Source organism: Lactuca virosa, chromosome 9 (assembly GCF_052849685.1).
Source record: "Lactuca virosa cultivar CGN04683 chromosome 9, Lactuca_virosa_CGN04683_v6, whole genome shotgun sequence".
In the NCBI taxonomy this organism is placed as follows: domain Eukaryota; kingdom Viridiplantae; phylum Streptophyta; class Magnoliopsida; order Asterales; family Asteraceae; genus Lactuca; species Lactuca virosa.
Window position 1 is genome coordinate 189,086,506 of NC_136434.1, and position 26,769 is coordinate 189,113,274.

Genomic DNA, 26,769 nt, shown 5'->3' on the forward strand with positions numbered 1-26,769 from the left:
GAAAATTGTTATATATCATTTTAAGATTCTCTAAAGTGCTTTTATGATTTATTGGAGCCAAACAAAAAGAAAATTCAAAACCATATTAAACAGTAACAAAAACCGATGAAATTTAATTTGAGGTCATTTCTTAGCATAGGGGTCATCCACGAACTTACCTATGATTTATAGACATCAGAAAGTATTTTATATGATTTATTGCCCTATTTTATTTCAACAATTATAATAATTCGAGAAAAATGAATTATTTTCTGAAAATTTGTTGAACATCTCATTCTATTGATGGGAATCTGGGCAAAATCGGATTTGGTCAGAAAAGGAGTTTTAGATATTTATTTGGAAATAAATCCTTCATGAACATATTTGAAAGCTTTTAACAACATACTTTGATGATCTAGCATCTAAGCTTGAAGATCATCACATGCATGTTTGTTTGAAGACCATTCATGAGTTTGAAATGTTCAAAAATCGTTTTTGAAAGAAAACTTAGAGTGCATGTGGTGATTTTCCACCAAAACTTGTAGAAAAGTGCATTTTCATGATCTTGACTTAGGTTTAGGTCCTTGGATTTCACCATTTACAACATGCATGTTGTTTTTGGGTGAAATCCTACCACCATCATCATCAAAACTGAAGTGAATGAACATGCACACATATTTTCTAAGAGAAAGGTGTAGAAGAAGAAAGAAATGCAAGAAAAACCTTGAAAACATGGAGGAAAATGAAAGGAAATCGTGTTCTACCTTAATGAACACCACTAGATGATGAAGATTTTGAGCATCATGAGTGTTCTTGGACTTGTTTGCTGTAAAATTTCGTGGTTCATAGAGGGAGGAAGAGAGAAAATGTGTGTGAGAGTGTGAGAGAGAAATGAGAGAGACTGAGGGAAGATGGAGTGTGAGAGAGAAGAAGAATGATTTTGTGTTGGGAAGAGGAGAGATATGGGGAGGGAGATCCGAATTTTCAATGAGGAGAGAGACTCCCCACCTCTTCCATTTACTTTATATAAATTTGCCTCAATTTTTATAAATTTTCCCATTTTTTTATAAAGTGTGAATTAAGCCATGATTTGTTTTATTAAATTATTGATTTAACTTGTTAATTAGGAATAAATGTTGATAGTTTAAAATTTATTTTCCTTGAATTCATTTTCATAATTTTGATTATTATAAGATAATATTAGAAGCTTCATAATTGTTTTATAGAATTTTTAAGGTTAAAGTTTATAAATGTGAGTTTTTAGGGCATTTAGGGTTTTTAGGGTCTTGAGATTTAATAAATATTTGGATATCAAGATAAATTGAATTATTTGAGATTTCAATTTATGTTAGAGTTTCATAACTCTTTTCTAGTTAAAAATAATGTTTGTAATTTATTTTTATCGATTTATTGGCATTCTATGTAGTGGTTTCGAGATTCAAGCGAAATTGAGGAATCAAGTATACTAGTCCTAGTTTTCAACTCTAACTTAAGTTCCAACGAGACTAGGACCTCATTTCTACCACTAGGTCAAGTGCATGATGCGTGTATATGATTCATGAAAAGGTGTTCGAGTCAAAGAATGACCCGAATATGGATAGTCTCTACAGTTAAGTAGTTATAGAATTCACATATCAATGTGAAATCTATGCACACTATCCATTGATTCTAATTGTTTCCAAGTTTCTAGTAGGTTATAACTTAGCTTCTAGTTACTAAGTCTAGTATGTGTAGTGCCTATATGTGCAACTAAGTTTAGTCAAATCTAAATCCGACTCGAATTTTGACGACTGTCACATAATCCCATATATTATAATTGACTAATCGCTAGAAATGGCATGATTCTTTAAAAAAATATTATATAGGCATTATACTTTGAAGATCTTCATAAGTACATTTCTATAATGGTAAATTGTTTAAGGTACAATTGTAGAAAAAAAAAACCAAAATATTATCAAGGAATAAAATACCAACTATATCTTTTATATATTTAGAGTTAGTCATGTGTTAATACTTAGTCAATTCACAGTTGTATATTCCTGTATTAGTTCCTAATTTAGTGCTTAGGGTTGTTGTCATATTTTGGCTATATAAGCCACGCTCCTGTACATTTTTATTCAAGCAATAAGATACACAATTCAATATACCCTATTGCTATATGGTATCAAAGCCCTAGCCGCTCTTACGAGACTTAGATCCTGCTCCTTACAGCTGCTTCTCTTCATCTCAATTAGGGCTCATCAATGGCCACCAAATACACCCAAATCACCACATCTACCCACCTAACTACCAAACTCACATCTCACAACTATCCAGTGTGGCGAAAACAGGTTGAAGCAACCCTCATCAGCCTCGAATTTGGAGACTTTATTGTCGGCAATTTCAATCAACCACCAAGAGAAATCAAGGACAAAGATGGAAAATCCATCACAAACCCTGACTATCTTCCCTGGTATCGCAAAGATCAAATGATCCCGTGAAGCATGGGAGAGACTACACTCAAGCTTTGCCTCGTCTTCTAGATCTCGCATCATATCTCTTAAATCTAAGCTAGCCAAGAACCCTAAAGGAAATCGCTCAGTGACTGAATTCCTCCAGGAGATGAGAGCAATTGCAGATGATGTTGCTTTAGCCCAAAGCCCCATATCTGAAGAAGATCTCATGGTCTATATCCTATCACAACTAGGGGATGACTACAACACTATTGCAGCAGCAATCAAGGTGAGAGACAACCCGCTCTCTTACTCTGAATTGTTCGACAAACTCACAGACTACAAAAGAGCACTCAAAGACACATCCTCCATGGTCGAATCAACTCCTCTCACAGTGAACTATACCTCTCGACAACAGGGGTCCAACTACCGCAACTCTGCCCCTCGAAACAATCGATCCTATCACTCAGGCGCTCAACGTGGAGGACATCACTCTCAATGGTCAAGAACCAACTCACATGGTAATCGCACCTCCAAAACTAATGATTTTTGCCAATAATGCAATATTCCAGGTCATGTCACAAGAGATTGTCACAAGCTTGCTAGATTTTTAAGAGAAAACAATGTCACCACTGACAAAACCACAACACCAGTAGCAAATGTCACCACTTTAGCTCCTGCCTCACCTTCTTGGTTGGTTGACACAGGTGCCTCAAATCACGTCACTTCAGATAAACACACCCTCCATCAAATTTCAGAATATGGTGGCCTAGATGAGATTGTACTTGGCGATGGCACAGGTTTATCAATATCTAATATTGGAAACACATACATCAACACACCACATAAATAATTACTTCTTTCCAAAGTTTTACATGTTCCTCGCCTACGTAAAAATCTTGTTTCTGTCTCTCAACTATGTGATACTAATCGTGTTTCGGTGGAATTCTTTCCATCTCATTTTTTCTGAAGGATCTACGCACGGGGGCGCGTCTAACGCGAGGAGAGAGAATTGAAAGGGTCTATCACCTGCGCTCATCTCCCAAGCTCCAAGTCCATGTCACCCTCAAGCATACTCCTCTTGGTCTCCACCACAACCTAGGACACCCATCTCTAAATGTTTTTAAGTCTATTGTTTCTACACTAGGTCTTGGCTCAAAGTTTGTGTCAAATGTTCACTGTCCTTCTTGTTCTATCAATAAAAGTCATAAATTACCATTTGGTCCCAACTTGTTTGTTGCCACTCAACCACTTCAACTCATTTACTCAGATGTATGGGACCCTGTTCAAAAATCCATTGACAACTATACCTATTATGTTATATTTGTTGATTATTTCACCAAATATGTCTGGCTATATCCCATGACCCACAAAAGTGATGTAGCAAAACTATTCCCACCATTCAAAGCACTTGTTGAAAAATACTTTCAACACCCCATCGTTTCTTTATTCAGTGATAATGGTGGTGAATATCAAAGCCTCCTCCCGTTTCTACAAACTCATGCAATCTCCCACTATACCACCCCTCCCCACTCCCCATAACAGAATGGTATTGCTGAACACCATCACCGACACATTGTCGAAACCGGCCTAGCCTTGCTACACTATGCCAGCCTTCTGTTAGCATATTGGTCTCATGCATTCCAAACTGCAGTGTACCTGATCAATCGCCTTCCTACTGCTATCCTCAACAACAAATCACCTTACGAGTGCCTCTTCCATCAACAACCCAATTACTCTAAACTAAAACCTTTTGGATGTCTATGCTACCCTTGGCTCAGACCATATACCACATCCAAACCATGCATATTCCTCGGTTACTCCTCATCCAAGTCCGCATTTAAATGCTATGACCTCGAAACAAAAAAACTATATCATTCCAGACATTTATAGTTTGTCTCTAATCAATTTCCAACACATAAACTAAACTCCACCAACCCGCTACCCACACCTGACATATTCCTTACTCCACACTCACCTTCGGATCAAGACACCCTTATACCACCTGCATCTGCAGCCACTCCCCTAAACACCACTCCACCCCTTATACTATCAACTCATGAAAAGCACATAACACATGATGATCAACCTACATCTCCAGGTGCTGCATCACCCTTGTCACCACTCTCCCCGACCGAATCATCACCCACAAACTCTCCACCAAACAACTCCCCACCATCACCTCACATCACTCCCTCACCATCACCAGAACCACCACCTGCCCGACGCCCTCATAAACTCAAATCCAAATACTACAACCCTCTTTTTATTAACACCATCACATTACACCCGATTCCACCCTTTATCAAGCCTCATACTCATGTACAAGCCCTTAAAGATCCTCACTGGCGTAAGGCTATGGATAATGAGTTCATTGCTCTACTCACCAATGGCACATGGGAATTAGTTCCAAAATCCTCTCATACTCCAATCGGATGCAAATGGATCTTCTGTATCAAAAGAAACCCGGATGGAACCATTGAAAAATATAAAGCCCGCCTTGTAGCTAAAAGCTTTCTCCAACAGTATGGAAAAGATTATTTCGACACATTCAGCCTGTCACTAAGCCTGTCACCATTCGTACAATTATGTCCATAGCCATCTCTCAGAATTGGCCACTAAGACAGCTAGATGCCAACAATGCTTTCCTTCATGGCACCCTCCATGAAGAAGTATTCATGTCCCAACCTCTAGGCTTCGTTCATCCTCAATTTCCCAGCCACATATGCAAACTAAAAAAATCGCTATATGGGCTCAAACAAGCACCCAGAGCCTGGTACAATGAGCTCACCATGTACCTTCTGTCTATTGGTTTTCGCAACACAAGAGCTGACCCATCACTCTTCATTTACAATCACAACTACATCCTTAGTTATCTTATTGTCTATGTCAATGATTTTGTCCTCACTGGTAACAACAACTCTTTCCTAGATCAATTTTTCACCAATTTAGCAAAGCGTTTTTCAATTAAAGACCTTGGTCCCCTTCACCACTTTCTTGGAGTTGAAGTCATCTCTAGTCCCACGGGTCTGTTTCTATCTCAATATCGCCATATTCAAGATCTGTTAACCCACTTTCACATGGATGGAGCAAAAGAGGTGGCCACCCCACTGAACCCTTCAGTTACTCTCAAATTTCAAGACGGGTCCTCCAGTGTTTATCCTACACCGTATCGCAAGCTTGTTGGTTCTCTTCAATACTTAGCTTATACACGACCAGACATCTCATTCGCAGTAAAAAAACTCTCCCAGTTCATGCACTCACCATCCGAAACTCATTGGCAGTCACTAAAACGAGTCCTCCGATACTTGAAAGGTACGATTCATCATGGCCTCTTTCTTAGTCGCAGGTCCTCTATGGCGCTTACGGCCTTTTCAGACTCTGATTGGGGTGTCATTAAATGTGGAGGTCATTCAACAACAACATATCTTCTCTACCTTGGATCCAATATCATATCATGGAGGTCAGCACGTCAAAAATCGGTCTCTCGATCCTCCACAGAAGTTGAGTACAAAGCTCTTGCCAATGCAGCATATGAATTAGCATGGGTTCAGAACCTCTTAAGCGACTTGGGAATCTCCTCAACACCTTCACCAACCTTATACTGCGACAACCCGGTGCAACTTATTCTTGTGCAAATCCCATATATCATTCTCGGATGAAACATGTTGCCCTCGATTACCATTTTGTTAGTGAAAAAGTCACTGATGGCTCCTTACAAGTACACCATATCAACTCATATGACCAACTTGATGATGCATTCACCAAACCACTCACTCGTGCTCCCTTCCAAAGATTACATTCAAAGATTGGAGTCTCAGATGGATCCTCCATCTTGCGGGGGCGTATTAAGGAATAAAATACCAACTATATCTTTTATATATTTAGAGTTAGTCATGTGTTAATACTTAGTCAATTCACAGTTGTATATTCCTGTATTAGTTCCTAATTTAGTGCTTAGGGTTGTTGTCATATTTTGGCTATATAAGCCACGCTCCTGTACATTTTTATTCAAGAAATAAGATACACAATTCAATATACCCTATTGCTATAGTATGATGCTCCAATAAACAAATTGATAGAAATTCATTACTACTTTCTGTGTTTTAACATAAGGGATTTTGGAATTATTTAATAATTACTTCGAGAGGCGAAAACATTGCCCCTATAAATTCTTTGAAAATTTAAAAACTATTTAATAGTTTTTTTGGAAACAACGAATAAGATATCATTAAATGAAACCACAGCCCTTAGTAAGAAACTAAGGTGGGAAAAAAGTACAGTGCAAAACATGAAATGAAATGAAAAATACATAAGCTTTTAAAGAGGTAGATGAGGAAAAAGAGAGCAACTCCATTCAGCTCAATTTCCATATCCGTGATTTCCTTTGTATTTGTGTCATTCATAGGCTTGTAGGATGATAGAATCTGTTATCTTCACCAGGGGTGTGTATTTTTGTTTGAATAGTTTATCATTCCTTGCCAACCTAGTTTTCCATACAACAGAGAAGCAAATCACATTAATTATCTGTATTTCCCTTGGAAAATGTCTCCAAGAAGCTACATAATCAATAAAGTCACTCACCATGCTAAATTGTCTGAATGGAATATCACACCATCTAAAACTATATTACTGAACTTCTGGGATAAACATACAGTTAGAAAGAAGGAGATCTGTTGATTCAGTTTGGTGACCGCATAATTGACATAGCATATTTTAGACATTAATGCCCCTACGACTTAGTGCTTCTGTGATTGGAATTCTAACCATAACAACCCTCCACACGAAGCATCTTACTTTAAGCAATATGATTTTTGACTATCATATTGGAGAATCAGTGATGTGACATGATTTCCATCCACCAATTTCCTCATGTTGTTAACCAAGTAACACCCGTCTACATTAACGTTTTATCGAAACTCAATGTCGGTGGAGGAATGACCATTTAAGTTACTAACAATAGTGAATAAAACTCATTTAGTTATGTAGTTATATTCCCATCTGTGATAGGTCCTCTCTACCTCAATGTAAATCCAGTGCTTGACATCATGTCCATCAATGTGCATTTCTTAGCTGATACCAGATTATAAAGATGATGTAGTAACATTGTAGTGTGCATTCTACAAAACAAATTTCTTTCTAGAAGGATACTGGTAAGATTCTTATTAGAATATCTTTCTTTACCGTCAGTATGGAAGAAATATTTTTTTTACCCTCCCTTCATGTTCTTTCCTTGGAAGACAACACCTTGAGGTCGATTAAGAATTTCACTATCTTCATACTCATCAATGTTTACCTTTCCCTTCAATACTGTCTTGGGAACCTTTAACTTTTTCTTGAAAGAAGTGGCAAACTCGATGTCTGTTAATGCTGGATGAGAAAAATTACAGTCTACGAAGCTGTTTATGTGACTCTATCCAATAATGTACGAAGCTTTATCTTTAACTTGATCATTATTCAAATCTATCGTTATCTTCATATCAGTGATGATATCATTCAAGTTCATCAAGGGAAAGTCAGAAATGGTGAAGTCATAAAGAAAATTGTTGGGTCTGACAACTTTATATCAATAGTTTTGAATGACTCCTTCGAACATGACATCAGGAGTAATCGAGAAAAGTTTAACAATCTTCACTAATGACCAAACATCTTATTCCTTATGTCCAAGAACTACATGGAATATGATTTTCATACTTTTATACTCCTTCGTATCATGGAATTTCTCTGAAATCTAGAACTAACCAAAAGTGAACATTGTATGATTGAACGGAAAGTCCAGTTGATTGAAATCAGAGTCTTCGATGTCATAGCTTTTCTTTGATCTTTTCCCAAACGCAGCAACTTCGCCATAAGCCATATTCTTAATTGTTTCATAACACCACACCTTATTTGGATCTCCCTTGTCAACACCAGGTAGCTCATTTACTCTTATTCTCATAATGTTATTCAACTGCTTCTTTCTTTCAATTGCAAGCGCTTAATGTCTTTTTTTCACTTCTTCAGTAGGCTCCACTTGAAAACTTTTTCCTTTATACTTTGGTTCAGAAGTAGCAATATGTTTGGCTGTCGAAAAACTTGAGCCTCCTTCATTTATGTTAAGCTCCTTCTTCGATTGAAGCTATGCCATATCAACTTCGACATTTGGAGTTGCTTTTGTTGTTGAAGTTGTCATAATAGGTTTCATTGGAATTGAATCTGGAATTTGCATGGAATTCACCTTCCCAACAACTTTTCCCTTGTCTTCACCTCCATCTTTCGATGAACCACCCTTATCTTCACCTTATGGCACGAGCATTGATGGGCGTGGAGCATTAGTGAGTGATCAAAGAACAAGATCCAAGATTGGAGCAAGTTGAGTTTTAAAACACGATTCCAGTGAAGAAACCACAAACGAGATTTGTTCTTGAGATATCGAAGTAGTTGATGGAATATCAAACTTCAATAAATGATCATGAAACCCTGTAAGAGAGTTTTCAATACTTGTAAAAACTTTCCCATCATATTCTTTCTTTGACTCTAATTCAACAGCATAATCTTTGTTGAAAGCATGAAGGTTTTCGGTTAATGTTCGTGTTGCTCCAAGAAGAACATCAACATTGTCCTTAATTCCCACACATAACTTATCAAGATTTGTAATCTATTTAGAGACCAAATCATCCAAATCTTTAATCTTCGACTCAATATACTCTTTCGAAGAGTTCACCATCTTCTCAAAAATTCCATGTGTCTCACGAGCAACATTTTTAATTGCTATAATATCATTTGTGAGAGAAGACGTGTTAGCTGTAAGACGAGTCTCCAACTGAGAAATTACCATATCAACAAGAGTCTTCGTCTTCGTTTCTTAACCTTTCAACAAAAAATCCACATCTTCTTTACTCATAGGGGATGTTGTAAACGCAAACAAATCATTCAAGATTTGAAGAATCTTATTCGGCTTCAAATTTAAGATCTTGTATTGCTTGCCAAACATGATAGCATGATCTTCTACATCTTCTTCTTCTAGATCAAACTCCAACTCAGCAAACTCAATATGTTCATTTTCTTTAGCATTCGCCATATCATGATCAGTGGAATGAGAAGAGAACAATGTAGTACTGGGTTGCAGCATGATATTGTCGAAGGTAGGAGAATGAATAGGACTAGATGGTTATGGTGACGAAGGTGGTGGTAAAGTACTCGATGAACCTAGAACAGATGTCGAAGGATTCTCACCCATATTAACATTTGAGTCCTTATCAGATAAGTTCTCAGGGATGTTCAAAGACCTATCATCCTCTGTATTAGACTTGGAACTAGGACCTTCGGGTGTAATAGCAGTTGTCATCTCAGGAATCGAAGTCGAAGTTGTTTCACGATTTATGATGTTCGTATCCAAATTAAGTGTGTGTACAGTGACATCCAGGTTGCTTGTCTCCTTGGTATTCGATTCGACAATGGCATCATTTCGTGGTGAAACATGGAATGTAAGATCATTGGTTTCAGTAAGGTCTTCATCTGTCTCTTCGTTATCCTTATCACCTTCAACAACCTTCGCTATGGTGTAGAGATACTTGAGTGTTTGAGCTCTAAGCTCCTTAAAATGTTTCAACAACCCAACAACTTTACGCTTCTTGTTATGTTGTTCCTCCTCATCAGTTACTTCTTTAATAACAACACCTTGAGACTTTGATTTTGATTTCTTATTTTGAATAACCACTTCCTTGGAAACACCAATATCAATTATGAATTTGGGCTTACATAGTGCTTTCTTCATAACAACAGGATGAGCTTTAGGTGTACCATCTTTCACTTTAATTGTCACCTTCTTAAGAATGGGAACTGAAGAAGTAAGATTCAAGAATGCTTTGTATTGAATCAACAATTGGTTTGAATCAGACACTAGTTGGAGCATTGCATCTGGAATTCTTCCAACAATAGGAAAGACCACAAGATCATCAATTGCAGCCTTAGGTATTTGTAGATGCGAAAAATGAGCAACCTCAACACCTTTAGGAACCACGATTCCTGTTTGACTATATGCTTCGTGCAAAATCAGACTCCAAAAACGAGCACTTGCAATATCAATAGTTTTCTTCGAATGCTTAACATAAGAAGTAAAACCGTCCCACAATAGCGAAGTATAATAAACCTTCATCCCATAATATAAACCAGCCATGAATGAATAAAATTGATGCTTGGCCTTATCAAGTCAACAACTTCTTCCAGTCAAACAACAAACAATAACGCCAAAGAAAATACTCCACATAATTGGAATATTGGACTTCTTAAAGCTGCTAATGAGAGTAATATGTGAATTATACCCCATTTCATTAAACATCTAGAGTACTTTTTCAGATGAAGGAACTTCCAACGAACCCTTTGATGGCAATTGAAGGATTTTAGCAAACTTCGTCTTCTATAATCGTTTCCCGCCTTTGGATTCCATATGAAACGTAACAACTTCAATTGTCTTCTTGTATACTGTGGTAGAACATGTAAGAGATATCTAATTCATCGGAATTCCATAAGAATTTGTCAAAGCATGAGCAAGAATCGAATAGTTCAGACATTAAACGAGCATCTTCAACTCTTCAGGGTATGCAGATAATGTTGGATTAAACCAAACGATGTTTAATTGAATCTTCATATGAGGAACAGAAGCCTCATCGTCAGTTGGGTTGAAGTGATCGACAACAGTAGTAGTAGTAGACATGATGATCAAGAAGATAATTTTGATGATGATCAGAAAATAAGGTTAGGGTTCTTGCGTAAATTCAATAAATTGAAAAGATTGAGCTGAACCACCGAGTTGTCTTTTATAACTGGCATGAAATTCAAATTTGAACCAAGACCCAATTAGTAACTACCACTTGTAAAGTAGGTAACTGATGCAACACCATCCCAATCTTCCATATTGTAACGCTTGGTTCTACGTATGCACTTAAATTATTTATTTATTCATTTTGGAAGGGCTACTCGATGAGTTGGTGGCCCTAACTCGTCGAGTAGAAGGCAGAATATGTGCGGGTTTTAAGTGAGCTACTCGACGAGTCGAAGTCTTGACTCGGCGAGTAGGACAGTCTGGATGAAAACCCTAATCTTTAGGGCTTGCACCTTATTTAAGCATCATATATGGCCTCCACCCCAGCCTTCATCACCTCCAAACCCTAATCTCGAAACCCTAATCAACCTTGAGTGATCTTGAGCTATTTCTTGCCATTTTTGTGATTTAAAGCTAGAAGAAGGAAGCAAAGACTTGGAGTTGCAGAAGGAAGGATGAAGATCCAGAGCTAGGGACTCATTTCTGTCTTGATAGAGGTATAAAGCTTATACCTTGTCTTCTATTCTCTTATATCTTCATTTGAGCTTGTATATTGTCACTTTTGGGCAATTTCCAAGGTCATTCCGAGATTTGAACTCTTAGGGATGTAAGGACTTCAGATCTGGGTACTCTTTAGCATGAGGAGCTCAAAGTTGCCACCTTTATTCAGCCATGGCCCTATTCCATGACTTAGACCTCCATTTTAGCTTGTGGTTAGTGTTTTAGCTTCATAACACCATGCATGCACGTAAACTTAGCAACTTTACGTGTAATGTTGTTGGGTTTTAGTATACTACAACATCCTATGGTGCACATACAACCCTAAATGCTTTGGATCTATGTTTTCTCTAACTATACATGCAATATTGTTTCCAAAGCATGAAGCCTACAACTAGCATACAATTGATATAAACAACATAAATATGAGTTATAGAATTACCTCTTGTTGTAGCTTGTAGTTTTGGCCTTTAAGAACTTAGCACCTCAAATGTGATGCCTCAAATGGTTCACAAACACCATGAACAAATTGAGGACTTAAGAGAGAATATCCTTGCATAAAATCGGCTCAAATGAACTCTTAAAACAAATGTAGTCACCGATTTTAGCTATAGGGTGACATATATATATTTATATATATATATATATATATATATATATATATATATATATATATTGTAGGATTCTAAGAGTCATGGTTAAACCCTAATCCATACCCGTGGGCTTATTATCCATGATCCATGATCCATATGGACTAACTCTTTATGGATTCTTTCATAAACTTAGTCCATAATGTATCATAAGCCCAAACAATATATATAAATAATTTACACAATTAGTCCCCATTGATTTAATTAGTCTCTTTTGATCACTAAATTAATTCCAAATTAATTCCTGATCAATACTAATTAAATAACATGATTTCATATTAATATATTAGAACTTATAATATATTAATAAATCATAAATAACCTCTTCTCAAAAGTCCATCCTATCAAATTGCTATTGTGAAGGCAACCCAAATGGACCATGCTACTCTCGGGTCAAGTACATACCAATTATAGTTATGGGCTTAGACACCTAATCCAACAGTCTCCCACTTGGATAAGTCTAATAATTATTATTGCAAGTACGACTCCATAACCCGACTAGTAATCGTAGCTCTTAAAAGTCGTTGTCGAACTCTAACGTAGTCAATGGCGGTTCCATTAGATAAGGGATCATATATTCCTCCATTCTACAAGATATTATATGGACTGAGACATGGATTATAATCATTCTCTCTGTCCATCTGTTGTTTCCCGATTTCCGATTTATGACAACTGACTAATTGAACAAATCAAATCAGTCCAGGCTTGGCCAAGCGCTTAGGGTGTCATCACTAAATCATCGAGGGGCCCACATATATCGCTTTTAACCTTCTAAGGGTAAAAGGAATGGATAAACTTCGACTCATATGCTTGCTATATTTACTCATCAGATCACACACAACAGTGTGTTTTTTAACACCAAGTTACTGGTGCGTTTACGCATCATCATTGTGCAACCGATTTGTAAGCTACAACTTACATGTCTTGGTTTCAAGAATATAAGATATTATCGTCTCATGATCACTCTTGATAAAATCCATGAAGTGATACAAATGAGCGTGGGTTTAATCCAATACTCGAATCTTATTCCAGAAGTACTCATGAATACTGCAGCAAACTTGTGCTATGTCTAAACGCCTTTAGACAATCTACATACCCATTCATGACAGTCTTGCCTCAATACCTACTTCCAAAGTATGATCGACTGTGGATAGTTTAAATAACCAAGTTATTCGGGAAGTCAAAACATGCAAAGTGAAACACAAGAATAATCGAATCCAATATGGTCTCAAACTTGTGAATATAAATAAAAAAACCTTTATTTAATCACCATATTGATTACACATTATTCATTATATAATGTTTCGATTAATCAACTTAATACTTGAATTAAAACAATAGTTATTCCATGCTCCAAGCATGCACACTATGTTTACCTATGGTCCTCTCTTTGTGAAATAGATCAATGGCCAACATTTCAATGATTCTCATTTCACAATTCCAAATCCTTATCGTAAATGTAAGAATACCAAATTCTTGCCATTTACTATAATCTGTTAGATTCGAAACTCAAATGCAATAATCCTTTTGTAATGTCAATGCACAAAGGTCACAAAGACTATGCCAATGATATTACAAAGTATTCCCTTTAGACATTGGTTACTGGACCAATTCCATGGAAGTAAAGTCTCATATTGAAAGTACATTCCTTTGAACATCCTTCTTGCATTAAGGTTTCTAATATTACACAGATTTTATGATCAACTTCCACTTATGAAACATTTCCATAATCCCATTTTAACAATTACTTCTGAACAAGAGTTACCTCTTCTCAGAGTATGTCAATATGGTCCTTCCAAAATTTACACTTTACTTCCAACTGTCCATGAGCAACCAATCTTTGGTAAACCTCAGATTGTCCTCGATAATTGCATAACCATTTTAGTCATATCTCGTTCTAGTCCCTTTTTCCTCTTAATTCCCTAGGCATATGGAAAATTAGAACAGATTAATATTATAGCTTATGTAATCAATCCTATACCTGAAGAATATGGGATACGATACATAGTGTTTCACATAAAGACATGATACTTTACCAGTCTTTTGCTATAACATTTCCATATATAGAATTTCCTTATGTCGAATCTTTTCAACATAATATTCATATATATCCTTGACTAAATTTGATTAAAATCTCAGTCTAAGCTTTTATATTTGAAATGAAGTATGAATTCTTCTCCATTAATTATAGCAAAACAACTTTTCAAACCCTACAACTTTGCGAATTGAAACTTTTGTTTTCTATAATTAACATTGCTAACTCGCAACACTTAACGTAATAATTGTGCTCCCGCTAGCATAATAATTACATTCTTATTAGCATAACACTTATGCTCCCACTAGTTTTGACATGTATCTAGAAATCAGCTAGACTTCTAGAAATCAATACTTATTGACTTTCTTACCAAAGTTTAGATTTCTGACACGATATGTTTTGATAAGCCTTTATCTAAGCTTCTCAAACTTATACACCTTTCCTTAGATAGCTTACATGTGTGTCTAAACAATTTCAGAACTTACAGTAATAAGTCTTAAATGTTTAGACCTTTTGCCATTTCTCACAATTCGAACTCTGAAGAGGGATGTCGTAATCATAATCGAATTTGAGAATGAAAATATCACAATTGCTAACTCTTTGAAATCTACTTAGTGAAAGCGTTTCCTCACAATCATTTTCATGAATTAGAGAGAAACCTTATGACACTTAGATTTTATGGTGTATGTGTTCCTATCCATGTGAATTTTTCATAACCATAATCACAAGACAAGGTTAGTGACAAATCCAAACTCATAGTGACTGAACTTCTTCAATCTTAATTTATTGCCACCTGGTAGCACAAGTGCCTACCATTGCTTCTAATTTGTTATGCAAATAATTGAGCACTCATAGAACTCACATGCATAGTCAACTTTAACTGGAATGGGCACAGAAACAAGAATACGTCAACACGATAGGTTACAAACCTCAAGTTGTGTGCTAGTGATTAACAATAGGTTTACTCTTTATTAGTTCTTGAATCTTTTCAAGATCTTTAAGACTCCCACTGACCTCTTGACATATAAGATTCTCTTTGTCAAGAAACATTACTTGACAACAAATATTCAAGAGTTAGTGAGGTTTCTTATCAAGATAAACACTTCACATAATTGGTCTTAGTTCGTCTTTGTCTTATCCAAAACATCACAACTTACCAATTTCAAATGTACAAGAGTAAGAAACATTTTACTCTACATTTGATGAGTGTTATAAACCCTTCTTAAGACCATGTCACTCTAGTCACAATCTTGGAGTATGACTCTAAGACTTGATTTTGGAACGAAGTATGATTTATCTTCTTGATTTAACCATTTCAACAATTCACGATTCCTTTTTTTAGCCATACAAATGCACTAAGATGTCCTTGGAGGATCAATTGTGATATGGTTTCATAATCACTACGATAATCATAAAACACGATACTCAAGTACTCTCCCTTCTTTTCAGATTGGAGAAACTTTTATCTTTCTGCCTAATTTGATTCTTCTTATTCGTTCTACCATACATTGAAACTTTTCCAATGATTCAGAATTACACTTAATATTGTAAGCATAACCATATTTACTAAACTTTAGTAAATCATAACGAATAGTCTTATCGTTCTTTGTGGTGGACTTGATCAGCGCACACCCAAGTGTACCTGATCCCCTAGTCCTTCACTTGACTCACATATACATGTGAACAAGGAATTAGTCTTAATTTCCCAAAGATGAAGTTCTCATTCATCACACAATACAAGTTGCATGATTCCAAGTTTCTATCCAGCTGAACCTTGGGTGATGAGAATCTTTCCTTATTTGGTAAATCTTGACACTACCACAAACGAAAGAATCAAATCCATTTTCCAATATTGCTATCAATGGAAACATATAAACAACAATTTTCACCAATGCCATTGTAAGGAAACATAAAATAAAATAAAATCAAATTTTATTTATTAAAATTGCGGAAATTTTTTTCCTTACAATGCAAATACATATGAAAACTATGTTGTTATCTATTCCTAAGCAATCTATCATAACTCTTAAGCAGTAGCTCAAAATTCTGATCATCGAACCATGCGATCGAAATCCATCTCTTCACGATCAGAATCAGCTTACTCTTCCTTTAAGTTTCCTATTCATTCCTTTGATCCTACAAAACATCAAAATGTAATTAAATTACATTATGTATTAAGAATCTCCAAATCGGAACTTAATAGAGTTTGATAGTGGACTTACCTGAAGCAGAGTCATACACTCTGAATTTACCATCCTTGTGGTCCTTCAGGTAGATTCGGCAGCTTCGCAACCAATGCCCCTTCTTTTGGCAACAGAAACATATGGACTCTTTGGGAATGGTACATGGGACTATCTCAAACTTAGCCTTTCTCTTTACCATTTGGTCAAATGACTTGAACATGGCCGATCCCTTTCCATTGGGAAGAGAATGCTTTTCTGGACTTCTATTGTTACCATTGTCAATGTCCATAGAAGTTTGGGAATTAGATCTTCCAATCAAATTTGCATTACCGGTGCGCCAAATCATTCCTGATTCAACAGCAACAAGCAAATATGTTAGATCAATAAGGGTCATGTTGTGATCTCCCATATAGTAGTCCTTAAAGAACCCGTTATATGACTTAGTAAGTGATTGAAGAACCAAGTCAACAACCAACTTCCTTGAAACAACGACACCCAACATTCCCAGCCTTTCAATGTGTGACTACATCTCCAAGACATGTGCACACACAGACCTTCCATCTTGGTGTTTGCTAGCCAATAGGGCTTGAGTGACCTTGAACTTTTCAAGTCTTTGAACTTGTGGGTCAGGGAGAATTATTGGAGGAGGTGGAGGAAGTGAAGTATGATTTCTGGGAACATCATCTTCATGAGGAAAGCTTTTTCCAAAAGATTCGGGAAGACCATAGTTGTCAGAACTAGACATCTATAAGGGAGAAATTCAAGTTTAGTTGATTTAAGTCCTTAATATAACACCCAAATGAAATATTAAGGCTAGGTCCCAATACAATATTTTACAATTCGGAAGAGGGATGTCGTAATCCAATTGCAAAATATTTGAAGGTAGGTAAATGACGATTTACCAATTTCCACCATACAAAACGAAAAATAACTTTAGGTTTTAAATGAATTGAAATTCCTAGATTCTTTTGAGGTTCATTGAACTTTTCAATGGCATGTTTAATCTCGATTGTGCCCTTCAAGTTTGTGATTGGGATGCCGAGGATCACAAACAAGGTGTGAATAACCATGCAAATTAGCTTGGTACTCTCGATGTCACTTATCACCTAATCAATGTGCCGGTTAACCACACACTCTCCATTGATCTATGACAAACATCGAGCTACCCTTTTCCACACACAGTCAGTCCCAGATTAGTGTATCGGTTAACCACACATGTTCCACTAACGACTTAACAAGGTGCAAAGTGTAATTTCATTGATTAGCACCAAATTCACATTTTTCCTAAGTAACTAAGATTGGGAATTTTTAAGTGTTTAGTTACTTAGTATTTCATTATAGTTTTAATGAGAATTAATGTCCTATCCTACCCGTTCGTCTAACGAACCTCCACCAGTCAAGGAAGCGGTGGTTGAGAGTGGACACCCATTAAACTGTCATTTTATAGACAGTAACCTTATACCCTCCTTATAGAACGACTTCGTGAATGAGGCCTACTAACGGTAAGATTGGCTTGTCTTGTATATATATATATATATATATATATATATATATATATATATATATATATATATATATATATATATATATATATATATATATATATATTGTGACAACCCGAAATTTTCATTTGTATAATTTCTACAGTCAAACATTTCAAATATTAGTCAGAAAGCATTTCAGTACATTTTTGGCCGGATTTAAGTCCGTTTGGGAGTTTTATTTTATTTTTCGTCAAACGATTAAATAAAAGGAAGTGACGTTATTAGTGGTGTGTGGCAAACAAAACAACCAACACCTTAGCTAGGTGTTTACGGCCAAACAAGAGGTGTTTGGGCCGTAAACACCATTTTCCCGAAAACTCATGCATATAGCATGAGTTTACACACTTTTTCCTCATTTTTCCACTTCCCACCTCAAGAACACCAAGTTTTTCTCTCAAGTATCATAAGTTCATTCTTCCAAATCCGCCAAAACTGTAAGTTTTCCTTCCTAGATTCGTTCATACAACACTTAATCTAGTGTTTATACATCATTTCATCCATGGATTCTTGGTTTTTACTTAGATCTTCAAGTATTCTTCAAAACACCAAGAACACACACTAGTGTTTTTGAGTCCTAAACACTCTTACAAGCTTCATATAAATAAGTATACTCTTTCTAGCTAGTTATTTGCTTAGTATACATGTTAATCCATTGGAAAATCATCAAAACCCTCAAGAACATATGGGTTTACGGTTTGGGGATCTCCCAAAACCGTAAACACCCCTAAAGGGTGTTTGATGCCCCTAACACCTTCTAATGCTTGAACAAGAGGCTAGAAACTGGCATGCAAGAACTAAGAACCACAAAACACGAAAATATTGAGGCATACATGAGTTTACGGCCGTAAACTCATGGGTTTACGACCGTAAACCCAAGTGTTTACGACCGTAAACTCCCAAGGAGTGGTCCAAGGACCGTAAACTCCAAAAGTGTGCCATTTCGAGCCCTAACTACTTCCTAGGCCTTTGATTCAACGCTAGGACACTTCTTTGTGAAGCATGAGACCGTAAAACACACAAATGCACCATTCCCATGAGTTTATGGCCGTAAACTCATGGGGGAAATGGTCCATAAACCGTAAACACACATAGGGGCTACCATTTGAGGTGTAAACTCCATAGTGAGGCCATACTCTCCTTAGATGCAACCCTTAGCACTCCTAGCACTTGAAGCAAAGTTTTTTCATGCATTAGAGTGTCTTTACTTGATTAATTAATGATTAAATAACTAATTAGAGACATTTATGTATCACTACATGTTACATAGGATCCGTGTGTGTGTTCAAGTCCTCACTTGACACCTAGCATCCTACCCGGCACTTCCATCCACTCCACTCACTGCAGGTGAGTTCATACCCCTAAATCAACCTTTTAAATGATTTTAAATGCTTTTATGGGGGGGGGAATACAAGTTGAACTGTTATAGTTATTGTATCAATCACATGTGATTAATAACTAGAACAGACTACATAATTTATTGCTACTTTCAGATTTCCATCAAACTTTGGGTTTTCAAGTGTTTCAAACCTTTTATCAAATTCTTTAAATGCTAAACCTGTTTTCAAACTCTTTTAAACTTGTTTTATCTTCAAAACCATATCTATACTAATATATTTATATAAGTAAGACTTGAAGGACTTAGGACTGATAGCTCACCTTATTTCCTGTTCCTTGTTTGGTTGTGGACTTAGGGTATTCTGTTATTTGTCCGACTGTCATTGAAATCTTAGTTATATATCAAATATATTTGTGTTGGATATAAAAGTCTTCACTTCAGTTCAGTACCTTTGTGTATCAAAGGCATGCAACCAACCTTACTATTTAACTATAATAGGTATAGTTAAGGAATATTACTCATTACTCCTATTACAATGACATCTACCAGAGTCAGTACAGTTATGAGTCAATACATGATAAATACTATACAAAGAGAATACTATATGCTACCCAAGAGAACACTTTATACATTATACCAGAAAATACATTATACAATATACAAGAGAATATACTAAAACAGAATGTGACATACTACTTCTCGATATGACACTTCATTGTGCTATCACCGTGTAACCAGAGTCTCCTGGAGGGAGAGCGGGCATTATGTGTATAGATCTATACGGGACAGACACTCCCACATCCCGACTGCTAGCTACAGTCCGAGCCGACTAGGCCCAGGGGTGACAAAATGTCACCATACTACGTGTGACCTGGAGGGTCATTAGTTATTCGATCGTCAATCAGCATGGTTACATACGAGTTCACATTCAGACCTTTAATTAACACTTTAAGAATTAAAGGCAAAACAGACTCCCCGAGGTGTATTGTACATTTAATACCACCTGGAGTTTGCATTTTCATTACATTCAGCCGGCAGTGACACTGTTGGGGTAAAACATTATTTTCCCATTTCTTTACATTAATGAGGTCAAAAACTATATTTTCATAATAATAGTTTCACTGGGAAAAACTCTACATTTATGAAAGAACAAATATACAAACAATTGAGTCTTGGTAGAAGGCTACTTTTTACTGGAAAACATAGGGTTTTCTAGGGAGTATTCTATTTTCAAACATTGAAACCAGTTATTATACCACATTGTTGTAAACATTTTTATACAAGCAATGACACTAAATACTTATGAACTCACCAGCTTTATGCTGATACTCGCTTTCAAAATAACCTGTATTCTCAGGTCATCAGTAGACAGGTACAGATGCAGCTTTTGAGAAGATGGAGCATATACAAGAATCCTATTTATTTTGATTATACTTTTGGTGTCTAACAAACTGTACAGAACACGCTTGTATTACAATTATTATATTAATGCAATGGATGTTGTTGCTTGTCTTTACTATTATGCATTGTTATGATATTGTACATGACGTCCTCCACCCCAGAACGTATTCCGCCGTTCTTGGTTTTGGGGTGTGACAGATTGGTATCAGAGCATTGTTTATAGTGAATCAAGTATATCAACCCATAAAAGATATACGAGCTATAAACACATCGGGATTAAAACACTCTGACCAAGAATATATACTTATGAATAATAACATATTTAACTAAGTGTATATATATATCTATTTATACCAAGGTCAGTATAATACTAGAACAGAACAAAAGTATTAAGATTGTTGGACAACACGATTAGGCTTAGAGACATATAGTCAAATCTGGGGGGATGTAGCCTGATCAACTACATTTCCCGAGGAGTGACTAGCATGTGCCTAAGAATGGTTGTGGTGTTGCAACAAGTCTAAAAACTTACCCACACTACTACAAGAAGATTAGAAGAAGAATACTATAGGAGTATTCTGCATTACTATGAATTACATATGTGAAAACTAAAAAGGTCGTTACTAGTAGGAAAATAGTTGCTAAGTGGGTACGCCAAGGTTACATGTGACTAAGGCGCTATAGACTTAGAATCTGTGATCTTTGCTTTACTTCCTGTTCCTTGTTTGGTTGTGGATTTAGAGTTAGGGTCACTTATTCGAAGGTCTATCCTGTTTCGGTTGCATGTAATTGGTATGCACTATGCAAGTATTGAATCAACTAATAACGATCATCTTATAAGTATCTTAGATTAGTAGGTCTATTAAGTATTCTTCCCCCGTTCTCGCGTAGATAGCATGGCAGGCTTCCACCTTCCTGGCGATTCGTACTATCCAAACCAAGGCATTGGAGGATGGCTTGATGAAGAGCCAGAAGATGATCACCCGATCCCTTTGGATGATCACCGTGCAGAAGGCTTTTCGGATAGCTCCGACTCTGAACCAGAAGTCAACAACCTACCCCCAGTAGCTCCAAACCCCAACCCCCGTCCGGCATTTCAAGGTCCCACTCCCATGTGGGCAACAACCTTGAATCGATGGAGTGATGAACAGGGTCAGCCTTTACCTTTCAACGGAGACCGAAGCTTTTACAACATAAGCGAGGGAGGTTCAGCTGACCGAGTCTTGCCCATCATGGTCCGTAGGATTGCTAGGAACGTCGAACAAAGTCATGCAGCCATCGACAGAGTTGTGGAAATTGACGCCAACTCTAACCTTAACGTTGTCCGTATCCGCCAACTCGAAGAAGCTATGGATAGGACTAGGAGGACCAATGAGACTCTGCAACAACAACTAGCTGCATCCCGAGCTGAAGTCATGGAACTCCGAGTGCGTCAGAGGGCGCATGAGTGACATCTTCAGGAAGTTGTACGCCAACTGGCTGATCTTAGGGTTCGCCCAAGGGATACCCGTCGCCAGTAGGAGATGTCAACTCATCCTTCTCTTTTGATTAAGGAATAGCCTTTTCTTTTCTATGCTCGGTAGAGCACGTGTCTGTAAACATTCCTAACTTTGAAAATACTCTAACTAGGCTTCTAAACTGCCAACATTTTCCCTTATGGTTTGATGTAAGACCTATTGTTAGGTCATTTTCCCGAACTCATTTTACATCATTAATACCAGTAACATTGGCAGTTGACTACTCTATGGGAAAGTCTATACTCTTATGTTTCCCTACTCGATTTGTTATGACTCTATCTGACAGTTGGACTATGGCGATTTAGTCCATGAAACACTCTCATCATACTTACAATTGATTCTCACTGTTGTCATCATCTTTTAAAATTTTCAGTAAAAGATGCCTCCTCGCAAGCGTCCGACCAGAAACACGCCTGCAAGTCAAACACCACCACCACCTCCTCCGCAACAGTTTGATGCGGTGATGTTTCAGGCAGCTGTAACCACAGCTGTGACCGCAGCTATGGCCCAAATAAATTCTGGCGATGCAAGTGGAGCCGGAATGGGCACCAACTCTAGATATGGTGAAATCCACCCACGTACACAGGGGTGTACCTATAAGGATTTCATGAGCTGCAAACCAACATTCTTCAATGGGACCGGAGGGATCATTGCACTATCCCAATGGATCGAAAGAACTGAAGCCATCTTCGAGATGTGCTCGTGCCCCGAAGAGAGCAAGATAAAGTTCGCAGCTTGCACTTTCACCGAAAGGGCCTTGATGTGGTGGAACGGCCATGTCAAATCACTCTCTTTAGTAACAACCAACGCCATGGGCTGGGACACACTGAAAGACCTCCTGACAAGGGAGTACTGCCCTAGGGGTGAAATTCAGAAACTCGAGGAGGAACTCTGGAACCTCAAGATGAAGGGGACCGACGTAGCGGCTTATACAGCCAGGTTCTGCGACCTGGTAACTCTATGTCCTAACATGGTCTCCACTGAGGGCAAGAAAATTGAACGATACATCTGGGGTTTAGTGCCCCCGTATCGAGGGAACGTTCTAGCATCACACCCTACGACCTTTGACAGTGCCAGGGAATTGGCCCAAAGGTTGATTGATCATGAAGTTCCTTACACTCCATCAGCAACCACAACGGTTGCCACTGTACCGACCAAGACATCCGACAACAAAAGGAAGCGGTGGGACCGAAAGAAGGGTAAAACAACCTAATCCTCTTCAAAGAACCAACAAACAGTGGCTGTCCATGCTGCCACTACTCCTGCTGCATCTGTACCAGCCAAAACATATGCAGGGAGTCTACCCAAGTGCACCAAGTGCTCTTTCCATCACAACGGCCCCTGCCGGGAAATGCAATGCACTAACTGTGACCGGAAGGGCCATACCGCCCGGTTTTGCCGAACACCACCTAAACCCATTTCCCAGGTCCCCAGTTCGGGAGTAAGCCAGGCCTGTTACGGCTGTGGCGAGGTAGGACATTTTAAAAGAAACTGCCCAAAGGCTGGGAATGTGGGAGGAGCAGGCAGACTACTTGCTATTGGCCACAATGAAGCAGTAGCAGATCCCACGGTAGTCACGGGTACGTTCCTTCTCGATAGCTCTTATGCTTGTATCCTATTTGATAGTGGGGCAAAGAGGAGTTTCGTAAACCAAAACTTTAAACACTCACTTAAACAATCACCGAAACTACTAAAACAAACCTTCGTCGTAGAAATGGCTAACAGAATGACAGAGAGTTCTAATGAAATCTACATAGGTTGTACCCTCACACTAGATAACCATTCGTTTCCAATCGACCTCATACCAGTAGCAATCAAGAGCTTCGATGTCATTGTGGGCATGGACTGGTTGAGTCTCCATCGTAACGATATTTTGTGTTTCGACAAAGCAATCCGTCTGAACCTACCAAATAACGAAACCTTGTTGATCTACGGAGACAAACCCAGTACGAGCCTTCGTATCATCTCAAGTATTCCAGCCCATAAATATTTGCGTAAGGAATATCGCACGTTCCTTGCACACATCGTCGACACGAGCCAGAAAACAAAAGACCTGAGAGACTTCCCCGTGGTACGTGACTTCCACGACGTCTTTCCAGAAGAGCTACCGGGATTACCTCACCAACGTCAAGTCGAGTTCCGAATCGACTTAATTCCAGGAGCTACCCCCATAGCCAAATCGCCCTATCGTCTAGCGTCTGCTGTGATGCAAGAACTGTCCGGTCAACTTAACGAGCTGCTCATCAAGGGCTTTATAAGACCGAGCTTCTCACCCTAGGGAGCACCAGTCTTGTTCGTGAAGAAGAAAGACGGATCGTTCCGTATGTGCATCGATTACAGGGAACTCAACAAACTTACGATCAAAAATCGTTACCCTCTTCCTCGCATAGACGATTTATTCGACCAACTGCAAGGGGCGAATTACTTTTCCAAGATTGATCTGAGGTCCGGGTATCACCAGTTGCGAGTGCTTGAGGAGGATGTTCCGAAGACGGCCTTCCGAACTCGTTACGGACACTACGAGCTCGTAGTAATGCCGTTCGGACTGACCAATGCGCCCGCAGTATTCATGGACTTGATGAATAGGGTATGCCGTCCTTACTTGGATCAGTTCGTCATCGTCTTCATTGATGACATACTTATCTACTCTCGAAGTAAGGAAGAGCATATCAATCATCTACAACAAGTCCTGGAAACCTTACGATCGGAGAAGCTATACGCGAAGTTCTCTAAGTGCGAATTTTAGATCCGAAGAGTCGAATTCTTAGGGCATGTGGTGAGCGAAGAAGGAATCCACGTGGACCCTTCCAAAATTAGAGCCATTGAGAACTGGTCAGCACCAAAGACGCCTACAGAAATTCGTCAATTTCTAGGCCTCGCTGGCTACTACCGCAGGTTCATTCAAAACTTCTCTCGAATCGCGAAACCCCTGACTACATTGACCCAGAAAGGCGTGGCCTTTGACTGGGAAGAGAAACAAGAGAAGGCATTCCAAACTCTGAAGCGAGCCTTATGCACCGCACCGATACTGTCCCTCCCCGAAGGGATAGAAGACTTCGTGGTATACTGCGATGCATCCAACCAAGGGCTCGACTGTGTTCTGATGCAACGAGGTAAGGTCATCGCCTACGCCTCAAGACAGCTGAAGACACACGAGGTCAACTACACCACGCACGACCTCGAATTAGGAGCGGTTGTGTTCGCCCTAAAAATCTGGAGACACTATCTGTATGGTACGAAGAGCACCATCTATACCGACCACAAAAGCCTCCAACACATCTTCAACCAGAAAGAGCTCAACATGAGACAACGACGGTGGGTCGAGCTACTCAATGACTATGAATGCGAAATTCGCTATCATCCGGGTAAAGCCAACGTAGTAGCAGACGCCCTAAGTCGGAAAGAATATTCTGGTCGAAGAGTCAAGTCACTAACAATGACTATCCATTCGCATCTATCCGCACAAATTAAGGAGGCTGAGCTCGAAGCTTTGAAACCTGAAAATGTAGCGGAATAATCCCTGCGAGGAATGGATAAGAACCTGGAAGCCACAGGTGACGGAGCCTTATATCTCATGGACCAGATCTGGACACCGAAGCACGGTGGCTTCAGAGACTTGGTCATGAAGGAAGCGCACAATACTCGATATTCCGTCCACCCAGGTTCAGATAAGATGTATCTGGATCTCAAGAAGTCATACTCGTGGCCTAACATGAAAGCAGAGATTGCTACCTTCGTAAGTAAATGCCTTACTTGCGCAAAGGTCAATATCGATTACCAGAAACCGTCAGGTCTACTCCAACAACCGGAGATACCCGAGTGGAAGTGGGAGCGGATCACTATGGACTTCATAACCAAGTTACCCAAGACAGCGGGCGGACTTGATACCATATGGGTCATCATCGACAGATTGACCAAGTCCGCACACTTCCTACCCATCAAAGAAACCTACAAGATGGAGAAGCTCACGAGAACATACATTAGGGAGATCGTACGGCTGCATGGTGTTCATATATCTATCATCTCAGATAGAGATAGTAGATTCACTTCGAGGTTCTGGCAGTCATTACAAAGCTCCTTAGGAACGAGGCTGGACATGAGTACAGCCTACCATCCACAGACCGACGGACAAAGTGAGAGCACTATCCAAACTTTGGAAGATATGCTGCGAGCCTGTGTGATCGACTTCGGTAAGGCGTGGGATACCCACTTACCCCTTGTCTAGTTTTCCTACAACAATAGTTATCACACGAGCATCAAAGCTGCTCCATTCGAAGCCCTCTATGGCCGGAAGTGCAGATCCCCTCTGTGCTGGGCTGAGGTGGGTGACACTCAGTTAGCTAAAGGACGAGTTCCTGACAGCACTCTCACGGGTCCGGAAATCATTCGGG